The following is a 12,603-nucleotide window of genomic DNA, read 5'->3' as shown; positions in this document are numbered from 1 at the left end:
AGGGTCTACTCACGAGTAAACCAACTCGCATGTATGGCAGCTGGGGTCTACTTGTGAGTCGCTGAGGGGGTTGGTCTACCCGTCTACTCTAACCTTTTAAAGGTATTTCTTACATCCCTGTTTTTTGCATCTGCGTAAACACAATTCTGTGTAAACACAAAACACAAAGCCCAAAATGATCTGGGGTGCTTTTTGACCTGTTCCTGCAACCACTGAGTATTTTTACTGGAAACTAAAAGCTGAGGGGGCCTAAGGCTGAAGAAGTGTGTAGCATTGGAATGAAGCTCCCCCTAGCTTGTTTTTTTACATTTTACAAGCTTATTATGCAAGCTGATTTTTAAGTCTAGCAAATGGGGCTTTTCTCTCTGGTGCAACATTCCTCATCTGTTCAGAAACTTCTCGTTTTATCACCACGTGTAAGCTTGCACATGGAAGTTTTTCCTGTTCTTTTTCAGTTGCAAAAGCAGGAGAATTTCCCTGGGATTTCCACGTGAGGGGTCGATTTAAGCTCTGTCGATAAGTGCATTGTGGTGGCACTTTTAGAACTAACAATATCATAGGAAGGTTTTGGGAGAAGCCTTTGCTCAAACAGCATGGAGGGGCTTATTCAACAAGCCGACAGGCGTGAGTAGCGGACAGGGTGTCTACTCACGAGTAAGCCAACTCGCATGTATGGCAGCTGGGGTCTACTCATGAGTCGCTGAGGGGGTTGGTCTAACTTTTTAAAGGTATTTCTTACATCCCTGTTTTTTGCTTCTGCGTAAACACAATTCTGCGTAAAGAAAAAACACAAAGCCCAAAATGATCTGGAGTGCTTTTTGACCTGTTCCTGCAGCCACTGAGTATTTTTACTGGTAACTAAAAGCTGAGGGGGCCTAAGATTGAAGAGGTGTGTAGCATTTGAATGAATCTCCCCCCATCTGGTTTTTTTACATTTTACAAGCTTATTATCCAAGCTGATTTTTAAGTCTAGCAAAGGGGGCTTTTCTCTCTGGTGCAACATGCCTCATCTGTTCAGAAGCTTCTCGTTTTATCACCATGTGTAAGCTTGCACATGGAAGTTTTCCCTGTTCTTTTTCAGTTGCAAAAGCAGGAGAATTTCCCTGGGATTTCCACGTGAGGGTTTGATTTAAGCTCTGTCGATAAGTGCGTTCGTGGAGGCACCTTTAGTACTAACAATATCATAGGAAGTTTTTGGGAGAAGCCTTTGCTCAAACAGCATGGAGGGGCTTATTCAACAAGCAGACAGGCGTGAGTAGCGGACAGGGTGTCTACTCACGAGTAAGCCTACTGGGGTCTACTCACGAGTAAGCTGAGTGGGGTCTATTAACGAGTAAGCCACCAGTGGTCTTCTCACGGAACAGCTGAGCGGGGTCTACTCGTGAGTAAGGTTACCAGGGTCTACTCACGAGTAAACCAACTCGCATGTATGGCAGCTGGGGTCTACTTGTGAGTCGCTGAGGGGGTTGGTCTACCCGTCTACTCTAACCTTTTAAAGGTATTTCTTACATCCCTGTTTTTTGCATCTGCGTAAACACAATTCTGTGTAAACACAAAACACAAAGCCCAAAATGATCTGGGGTGCTTTTTGACCTGTTCCTGCAACCACTGAGTATTTTTACTGGAAACTAAAAGCTGAGGGGGCCTAAGGCTGAAGAAGTGTGTAGCATTGGAATGAAGCACCCCCTAGCTTGTTTTTTTACATTTTACAAGCTTATTATGCAAGCTGATTTTTAAGTCTAGCAAATGGGGCTTTTCTCTCTGGTGCAACATGTCTCATTTGTTCAGAAACTTCTCGTTTTATCACCACGTGTAAGCTTGCACATGGAAGTTTTTCCTGTTCTTTTTCAGTTGCAAAAGCAGGAGAAATTCCCTGGGATTTCCACGTGAGGGGTCGATTTAAGCTCTGTCGATAAGTGCGTTGTGGTGGCACTTTTAGAACTAACAATATCATAGGAAGGTTTTGGGAGAAGCCTTTGCTCAAACAGCATCGACGGGATTATTCAACAAGCCGACAGGCGTGAGTAGCGGACAGGGTGTCTACTCACGAGTAAGCCAACTGGGGTCTACTCACGAGTAAGCTGAGCGGGGTCTGCTCACTAGTAAGCCACTACTCACGAGTAAGCCTACTGGGGTCTACTCACGAGTAAGCTGAGCGGGGTCTACTCATGAATAAGCCACCCGTGGTCTTCTCAGGCATCAGCTGAGCGGGGTCTACTCGTGAGTAAGGCTACCAGGGTCTACTCATGAGTAAACCAACTCGCATGTATGGCAGCTGGGGTCTACTCATGAGTCGCTGAGGGGGTTGGTCTAACTTTTTAAAGGTATTTCTTACATCCATGTTTTTTGCTTTTGCGTAAACACAATTCTGCGTAAAGACAAAACACAAAGCCCAAAATGATCTGGAGTGCTTTTTGACCTGTTCCTGCAGCCACTGAGTATTTTTACTGGAAACTAAAAGCTGAGGGGTCCTAAGACTGAAGAGGTGTGTAGCATTTGAATGAATCTCCCCCCATCTTGATTTTTTACATTTTACACACTTATTATCCAAGCTGATTTTTAAGTCTAGCAAAGGGGGCTTTTCTCTCTGGTGCAACATGCCTCATCTGTTCAGAAGCTTCTCGTTTTATCACCATGTGTAAGCTTGCACATGGAAGTTTTCCCTGTTCTTTTTCAGTTGCAAAAGCAGGAGAATTTCCCTGGGATTTCCACGTGAGGGTTTGATTTAAGCTCTGTCGATAAGTGCGTTCGTGGAGGCACCTTTAGTACTAACAATATCATAGGAAGTTTTTGGGAGAAGCCTTTGCTCAAACAGCATGGAGGGGCTTATTCAACAAGCAGACAGGCGTGAGTAGCGGACAGGGTGTCTACTCACGAGTAAGCCTACTGGGGTCTACTCACGAGTAAGCTGAGTGGGGTCTATTAACGAGTAAGCCACCAGTGGTCTTCTCACGGAACAGCTGAGCGGGGTCTACTCGTGAGTAAGGTTACCAGGGTCTACTCACGAGTAAACCAACTCGCATGTATGGCAGCTGGGGTCTACTTGTGAGTCGCTGAGGGGGTTGGTCTACCCGTCTACTCTAACCTTTTAAAGGTATTTCTTACATCCCTGTTTTTTGCATCTGCGTAAACACAATTCTGTGTAAACACAAAACACAAAGCCCAAAATGATCTGGGGTGCTTTTTGACCTGTTCCTGCAACCACTGAGTATTTTTACTGGAAACTAAAAGCTGAGGGGGCCTAAGGCTGAAGAAGTGTGTAGCATTGGAATGAAGCACCCCCTAGCTTGTTTTTTTACATTTTACAAGCTTATTATGCAAGCTGATTTTTAAGTCTAGCAAATGGGGCTTTTCTCTCTGGTGCAACATGTCTCATTTGTTCAGAAACTTCTCGTTTTATCACCACGTGTAAGCTTGCACATGGAAGTTTTTCCTGTTCTTTTTCAGTTGCAAAAGCAGGAGAAATTCCCTGGGATTTCCACGTGAGGGGTCGATTTAAGCTCTGTCGATAAGTGCGTTGTGGTGGCACTTTTAGAACTAACAATATCATAGGAAGGTTTTGGGAGAAGCCTTTGCTCAAACAGCATCGACGGGATTATTCAACAAGCCGACAGGCGTGAGTAGCGGACAGGGTGTCTACTCACGAGTAAGCCAACTGGGGTCTACTCACGAGTAAGCTGAGCGGGGTCTGCTCACTAGTAAGCCACTACTCACGAGTAAGCCTACTGGGGTCTACTCACGAGTAAGCTGAGCGGGGTCTACTCATGAATAAGCCACCCGTGGTCTTCTCAGGCATCAGCTGAGCGGGGTCTACTCGTGAGTAAGGCTACCAGGGTCTACTCATGAGTAAACCAACTCGCATGTATGGCAGCTGGGGTCTACTCATGAGTCGCTGAGGGGGTTGGTCTAACTTTTTAAAGGTATTTCTTACATCCATGTTTTTTGCTTTTGCGTAAACACAATTCTGCGTAAAGACAAAACACAAAGCCCAAAATGATCTGGAGTGCTTTTTGACCTGTTCCTGCAGCCACTGAGTATTTTTACTGGAAACTAAAAGCTGAGGGGGCCTAAGACTGAAGAGGTGTGTAGCATTTGAATGAATCTCCCCCCATCTTGATTTTTTACATTTTACACACTTATTATCCAAGCTGATTTTTAAGTCTAGCAAAGGGGGCTTTTCTCTCTGGTGCAACATGCCTCATCTGTTCAGAAGCTTCTCGTTTTATCACCATGTGTAAGCTTGCACATGGAAGTTTTCCCTGTTCTTTTTCAGTTGCAAAAGCAGGAGAATTTCCCTGGGATTTCCACGTGAGGGTTTGATTTAAGCTCTGTCGATAAGTGCGTTCGTGGAGGCACCTTTAGTACTAACAATATCATAGGAAGGTTTTGGGAGAAGCCTTTGCTCAAACAGCATGGAGGGGCTTATTCAACAAGCCGACAGGCGTGAGTAGCGGACAGGGTGTCTACTCACGAGTAAGCCTACTGGGGTCTACTCACGAGTAAGCTGAGTGGGGTCTATTAACGAGTAAGCCACCAGTGGTCTTCTCACGGAACAGCTGAGCGGGGTCTACTCGTGAGTAAGGCTACCAGGGTCTACTCACGAGTAAACCAACTCGCATGTATGGCAGCTGCGGTCTACTTGTGAGTCGCTGAGGGGGTTGGTCTAACTTCTTAAAGGTATTTCTTACATCCCTGTTTTTTGCATCTGCGTAAACACAATTCTGTGTAAACACAAAACACAAAGCCCAAAATGATCTGGGGTGCTTTTTGACCTGTTCCTGCAACCACTGAGTATTTTTACTGGAAACTAAAAGCTGAGGGGGCCTAAGGCTGAAGAAGTGTGTAGCATTGGAATGAAGCTCCCCCTAGCTTGTTTTTTTACATTTTACAAGCTTATTATGCAAGCTGATTTTTAAGTCTAGCAAATGGGGCTTTTCTCTCTGGTGCAACATGCCTCATCTGTTCAGAAACTTCTCGTTTTATCACCACGTGTAAGCTTGCACATGGAAGTTTTTCCTGTTCTTTTTCAGTTGCAAAAGCAGGAGAATTTCCCTGGGATTTCCACGTGAGGGTTTGATTTAAGCTCTGTCGATAAGTGCGTTGTGGTGGCACTTTTAGAACAATATCATAGGAAGGTTTTGGGAGAAGCCTTTGCTCAAACAGCATCGACGGGATTATTCAACAAGCCGACAGGCGTGAGTAGCGGACAGGGTGTCTACTCACGAGTAAGCCAACTGGGGTCTACTCACGAGTAAGCTGAGCGGGGTCTGCTCACTAGTGAGCCACTACTCACGAGTAAGCCTACTGGGGTCTACTCACGAGTAAGCTGAGCGGGGTCTACTCATGAATAAGCCACCCGTGGTCTTCTCAGGCATCAGCTGAGCGGGGTCTACTCGTGAGTAAGGCTACCAGGGTCTACTCACGAGTAAACCAACTCGCATGTATGGCAGCTGGGGTCTACTCATGAGTCGCTGAGGGGGTTGGTCTAACTTTTTAAAGGTATTTCTTACATCCCTGTTTTTTGCTTCTGCGTAAACACAATTCTGCGTAAAGACAAAACACAAAGCCCAAAATGATCTGGAGTGCTTTTTGACCTGTTCCTGCAACCACAGAGTATTTTTACTGGTAACTAAAAGCTGAGGGGGCCTAAGATTGAAGAGGTGTGTAGCATTTGAACGAATCTCCCCCCATCTGGTTTTTTTACATTTTACAAGCTTATTATCCAAGCTGATTTTTAAGTCTAGCAAAGGGGGCTTTTCTCTCTGGTGCAACATGCCTCATCTGTTCAGAAGCTTCTCGTTTTATCACCATGTGTAAGCTTGCACATGGAAGTTTTCCCTGTTCTTTTTCAGTTGCAAAAGCAGGAGAAGTTCCCTGGGATTTCCACGTGAGGGTTTGATTTAAGCTCTGTCGATAAGTGCGTTCGTGGAGGCACCTTTAGTACTAACAATATCATAGGAAGGTTTTGGGAGAAGCCTTTGCTCAAACAGCATGGAGGGGCTTATTCAACAAGCCGACAGGCGTGAGTAGCGGACAGGGTGTCTACTCACGAGTAAGTCTACTGGGGTCTAGTCACGGAACAGCTGAGCGGGGTCTACTCGTTTGTAAGGCTACCAGGGTCTACTCACGAGTAAACCAACTCGCATGTATGGCAGCTGGGGTCTACTTGTGAGTCGCTGAGGGGGTTGGTCTACCCGTCTACTCTAACCTTTTAAAGGTATTTCTTACATCCCTGTTTTTTGCATCTGCGTAAACACAATTCTGTGTAAACACAAAACACAAAGCCCAAAATGATCTGGGGTGCTTTTTGACCTGTTCCTGCAACCACTGAGTATTTTTACTGGAAACTAAAAGCTGAGGGGGCCTAAGGCTGAAGAAGTGTGTAGCATTGGAATGAAGCTCCCCCTAGCTTGTTTTTTTACATTTTACAAGCTTATTATGCAAGCTGATTTTTAAGTCTAGCAAATGGGGCTTTTCTCTCTGGTGCAACATGCCTCATCTGTTCAGAAACTTCTCGTTTTATCACCACGTGTAAGCTTGCACATCGAAGTTTTTCCTGTTCTTTTTCAGTTGCAAAAGCAGGAGAATTTCCCTGGGATTTCCACGTGAGGGTTTGATTTAAGCTCTGTCGATAAGTGCGTTGTGGTGGCACTTTTAGAACTAACAATATCATAGGAAGGTTTTGGGAGAAGCCTTTGCTCAAACAGCATGGAGGGGCTTATTCAACAAGCCGACAGGCGTGAGTAGCGGACAGGGTGTCTACTCACGAGTAAGCCAACTGGGGTCTACTCACGAGTAAGCTGAGCGGGGTCTGCTCACTAGTCAGCCACTACTCACGAGTAAGCCAACTGGGGTCTACTCACGAGTAAGCTGAGCGGGGTCTACTCATGAATAAGCCACCCGTGGTCTTCTCAGGCATCAGCTGAGCGGGGTCTACTCGTGAGTAAGGCTACCAGGGTCTACTCACGAGTAAACCAACTCGCATGTATGGCAGCTGGGGTCTACTCATGAGTCGCTGAGGGGGTTGGTCTAACTTTTTAAAGGTATTTCTTACATCCCTGTTTTTTGCTTCTGCGTAAACACAATTCTGCGTAAAGACAAAACACAAAGCCCAAAATGATCTGGAGTGCTTTTTGACCTGTTCCTGCAACCACTGAGTATTTTTACTGGTAACTAAAAGCTGAGGGGGCCTAAGATTGAAGAGGTGTGTAGCATTTGAATGAATCTCCCCCCATCTGGTTTTTTTACATTTTACAAGCTTATTATCCAAGCTGATTTTTAAGTCTAGCAAAGGGGGCTTTTCTCTCTGGTGCAACATGCCTCATCTGTTCAGAAGCTTCTCGTTTTATCACCATGTGTAAGCTTGCACATGGAAGTTTTCCCTGTTCTTTTTCAGTTGCAAAAGCAGGAGAATTTCCCTGGGATTTCCACGTGAGGGTTTGATTTAAGCTCTGTCGATAAGTGCGTTCGTGGAGGCACCTTTAGTACTAACAGTATCATAGGAAGGTTTTGGGAGAAGCCTTTGCTCAAACAGCATGGAGGGGCTTATTCAACAAGCCGACAGGCGTGAGTAGCGGACAGGGTGTCTACTCACGAGTAAGCCTACTGGGGTCTACTCACGAGTAAGCTGAGTGGGGTCTATTAACGAGTAAGCCACCAGTGGTCTTCTCACGGAACAGCTGAGCGGGGTCTACTCGTGAGTAAGGCTACCAGGGTCTACTCACGAGTAAACCAACTCGCATGTATGGCAGCTGGGGTCTACTTGTGAGTCGCTGAGGGGGTTGGTCTACCCTTCTACTCTAACCTTTTAAAGGTATTTCTTACATCCCTGTTTTTTGCATCTGCGTAAACACAATTCTGTGTAAACACAAAACACAAAGCCCAAAATGATCTGGGGTGCTTTTTGACCTGTTCCTGCAACCACTGAGTATTTTTACTGGAAACTAAAAGCTGAGGGGGCCTAAGGCTGAAGAAGTGTGTAGCATTGGAATGAAGCTCCCCCTAGCTTGTTTTTTTACATTTTACAAGCTTATTATGCAAGCTGATTTTTAAGTCTAGCAAATGGGGCTTTTCTCTCTGGTGCAACATGCCTCATCTGTTCAGAAACTTCTCGTTTTATCACCACGTGTAAGCTTGCACATCGAAGTTTTTCCTGTTCTTTTTCAGTTGCAAAAGCAGGAGAATTTCCCTGGGATTTCCACGTGAGGGTTTGATTTAAGCTCTGTCGATAAGTGCGTTGTGGTGGCACTTTTAGAACAATATCATAGGAAGGTTTTGGGAGAAGCCTTTGCTCAAACAGCATCGACGGGATTATTCAACAAGCCGACAGGCGTGAGTAGCGGACAGGGTGTCTACTCACGAGTAAGCCAACTGGGGTCTACTCACGAGTAAGCTGAGCGGGGTCTGCTCACTAGTCAGCCACTACTCACGAGTAAGCCAACTGGGGTCTACTCACGAGTAAGCTGAGCGGGGTCTACTCATGAATAAGCCACCCGTGGTCTTCTCAGGCATCAGCTGAGCGGGGTCTACTCGTGAGTAAGGCTACCAGGGTCTACTCACGAGTAAACCAACTCGCATGTATGGCAGCTGGGGTCTACTCATGAGTCGCTGAGGGGGTTGGTCTAACTTTTTAAAGGTATTTCTTACATCCCTGTTTTTTGCTTCTGCGTAAACACAATTCTGCGTAAAGACAAAACACAAAGCCCAAAATGATCTGGAGTGCTTTTTGACCTGTTCCTGCAACCACTGAGTATTTTTACTGGTAACTAAAAGCTGAGGGGGCCTAAGATTGAAGAGGTGTGTAGCATTTGAATGAATCTCCCCCCATCTGGTTTTTTTACATTTTACAAGCTTATTATCCAAGCTGATTTTTAAGTCTAGCAAAGGGGGCTTTTCTCTCTGGTGCAACATGCCTCATCTGTTCAGAAGCTTCTCGTTTTATCACCATGTGTAAGCTTGCACATGGAAGTTTTCCCTGTTCTTTTTCAGTTGCAAAAGCAGGAGAATTTCCCTGGGATTTCCACGTGAGGGTTTGATTTAAGCTCTGTCGATAAGTGCGTTCGTGGAGGCACCTTTAGTACTAACAGTATCATAGGAAGGTTTTGGGAGAAGCCTTTGCTCAAACAGCATGGAGGGGCTTATTCAACAAGCCGACAGGCGTGAGTAGCGGACAGGGTGTCTACTCACGAGTAAGCCTACTGGGGTCTACTCACGAGTAAGCTGAGTGGGGTCTATTAACGAGTAAGCCACCAGTGGTCTTCTCACGGAACAGCTGAGCGGGGTCTACTCGTGAGTAAGGCTACCAGGGTCTACTCACGAGTAAACCAACTCGCATGTATGGCAGCTGCGGTCTACTTGTGAGTCGCTGAGGGGGTTGGTCTAACTTCTTAAAGGTATTTCTTACATCCCTGTTTTTTGCATCTGCGTAAACACAATTCTGTGTAAACACAAAACACAAAGCCCAAAATGATCTGGGGTGCTTTTTGACCTGTTCCTGCAACCACTGAGTATTTTTACTGGAAACTAAAAGCTGAGGGGGCCTAAGGCTGAAGAAGTGTGTAGCATTGGAATGAAGCTCCCCCTAGCTTGTTTTTTTACATTTTACAAGCTTATTATGCAAGCTGATTTTTAAGTCTAGCAAATGGGGCTTTTCTCTCTGGTGCAACATGCCTCATCTGTTCAGAAACTTCTCGTTTTATCACCACGTGTAAGCTTGCACATGGAAGTTTTTCCTGTTCTTTTTCAGTTGCAAAAGCAGGAGAATTTCCCTGGGATTTCCACGTGAGGGTTTGATTTAAGCTCTGTCGATAAGTGCGTTGTGGTGGCACTTTTAGAACAATATCATAGGAAGGTTTTGGGAGAAGCCTTTGCTCAAACAGCATCGACGGGATTATTCAACAAGCCGACAGGCGTGAGTAGCGGACAGGGTGTCTACTCACGAGTAAGCCAACTGGGGTCTACTCACGAGTAAGCTGAGCGGGGTCTGCTCACTAGTGAGCCACTACTCACGAGTAAGCCTACTGGGGTCTACTCACGAGTAAGCTGAGCGGGGTCTACTCATGAATAAGCCACCCGTGGTCTTCTCAGGCATCAGCTGAGCGGGGTCTACTCGTGAGTAAGGCTACCAGGGTCTACTCACGAGTAAACCAACTCGCATGTATGGCAGCTGGGGTCTACTCATGAGTCGCTGAGGGGGTTGGTCTAACTTTTTAAAGGTATTTCTTACATCCCTGTTTTTTGCTTCTGCGTAAACACAATTCTGCGTAAAGACAAAACACAAAGCCCAAAATGATCTGGAGTGCTTTTTGACCTGTTCCTGCAACCACAGAGTATTTTTACTGGTAACTAAAAGCTGAGGGGGCCTAAGATTGAAGAGGTGTGTAGCATTTGAACGAATCTCCCCCCATCTGGTTTTTTTACATTTTACAAGCTTATTATCCAAGCTGATTTTTAAGTCTAGCAAAGGGGGCTTTTCTCTCTGGTGCAACATGCCTCATCTGTTCAGAAGCTTCTCGTTTTATCACCATGTGTAAGCTTGCACATGGAAGTTTTCCCTGTTCTTTTTCAGTTGCAAAAGCAGGAGAAGTTCCCTGGGATTTCCACGTGAGGGTTTGATTTAAGCTCTGTCGATAAGTGCGTTCGTGGAGGCACCTTTAGTACTAACAATATCATAGGAAGGTTTTGGGAGAAGCCTTTGCTCAAACAGCATGGAGGGGCTTATTCAACAAGCCGACAGGCGTGAGTAGCGGACAGGGTGTCTACTCACGAGTAAGTCTACTGGGGTCTAGTCACGGAACAGCTGAGCGGGGTCTACTCGTTTGTAAGGCTACCAGGGTCTACTCACGAGTAAACCAACTCGCATGTATGGCAGCTGGGGTCTACTTGTGAGTCGCTGAGGGGGTTGGTCTACCCGTCTACTCTAACCTTTTAAAGGTATTTCTTACATCCCTGTTTTTTGCATCTGCGTAAACACAATTCTGTGTAAACACAAAACACAAAGCCCAAAATGATCTGGGGTGCTTTTTGACCTGTTCCTGCAACCACTGAGTATTTTTACTGGAAACTAAAAGCTGAGGGGGCCTAAGGCTGAAGAAGTGTGTAGCATTGGAATGAAGCTCCCCCTAGCTTGTTTTTTTACATTTTACAAGCTTATTATGCAAGCTGATTTTTAAGTCTAGCAAAGGGGGCTTTTCTCTCTGGTGCAACATGCCTCATCTGTTCAGAAGCTTCTCGTTTTATCACCATGTGTAAGCTTGCACATGGAAGTTTTCCCTGTTCTTTTTCAGTTGCAAAAGCAGGAGAATTTCCCTGGGATTTCCACGTGAGGGTTTGATTTAAGCTCTGTCGATAAGTGCGTTCGTGGAGGCACCTTTAGTACTAACAGTATCATAGGAAGGTTTTGGGAGAAGCCTTTGCTCAAACAGCATGGAGGGGCTTATTCAACAAGCCGACAGGCGTGAGTAGCGGACAGGGTGTCTACTCACGAGTAAGCCTACTGGGGTCTACTCACGAGTAAGCTGAGTGGGGTCTATTAACGAGTAAGCCACCAGTGGTCTTCTCACGGAACAGCTGAGCGGGGTCTACTCGTGAGTAAGGCTACCAGGGTCTACTCACGAGTAAACCAACTCGCATGTATGGCAGCTGGGGTCTACTTGTGAGTCGCTGAGGGGGTTGGTCTAACTTCTTAAAGGTATTTCTTACATCCCTGTTTTTTGCATCTGCGTAAACACAATTCTGTGTAAACACAAAACACAAAGCCCAAAATGATCTGGGGTGCTTTTTGACCTGTTCCTGCAACCACTGAGTATTTTTACTGGAAACTAAAAGCTGAGGGGGCCTAAGGCTGAAGAAGTGTGTAGCATTGGAATGAAGCTCCCCCTAGCTTGTTTTTTTACATTTTACAAGCTTATTATGCAAGCTGATTTTTAAGTCTAGCAAATGGGGCTTTTCTCTCTGGTGCAACATGCCTCATCTGTTCAGAAACTTCTCGTTTTATCACCACGTGTAAGCTTGCACATCGAAGTTTTTCCTGTTCTTTTTCAGTTGCAAAAGCAGGAGAATTTCCCTGGGATTTCCACGTGAGGGTTTGATTTAAGCTCTGTCGATAAGTGCGTTGTGGTGGCACTTTTAGAACAATATCATAGGAAGGTTTTGGGAGAAGCCTTTGCTCAAACAGCATCGACGGGATTATTCAACAAGCCGACAGGCGTGAGTAGCGGACAGGGTGTCTACTCACGAGTAAGCCAACTGGGGTCTACTCACGAGTAAGCTGAGCGGGGTCTGCTCACTAGTCAGCCACTACTCACGAGTAAGCCAACTGGGGTCTACTCACGAGTAAGCTGAGCGGGGTCTACTCATGAATAAGCCACCCGTGGTCTTCTCAGGCATCAGCTGAGCGGGGTCTACTCGTGAGTAAGGCTACCAGGGTCTACTCACGAGTAAACCAACTCGCATGTATGGCAGCTGGGGTCTACTCATGAGTCGCTGAGGGGGTTGGTCTAACTTTTTAAAGGTATTTCTTACATCCCTGTTTTTTGCTTCTGCGTAAACACAATTCTGCGTAAAGACAAAACACAAAGCCCAAAATGATCTGGAGTGCTTTTT

The sequence above is a fragment of the Hemicordylus capensis genome, chromosome 14, assembly GCF_027244095.1.
Source record: "Hemicordylus capensis ecotype Gifberg chromosome 14, rHemCap1.1.pri, whole genome shotgun sequence".
Classification (NCBI taxonomy): domain Eukaryota; kingdom Metazoa; phylum Chordata; class Lepidosauria; order Squamata; family Cordylidae; genus Hemicordylus; species Hemicordylus capensis.
The sequence above is the reverse complement of the archived record's forward strand: the minus strand, read 5'-3'. Positions refer to the sequence as shown.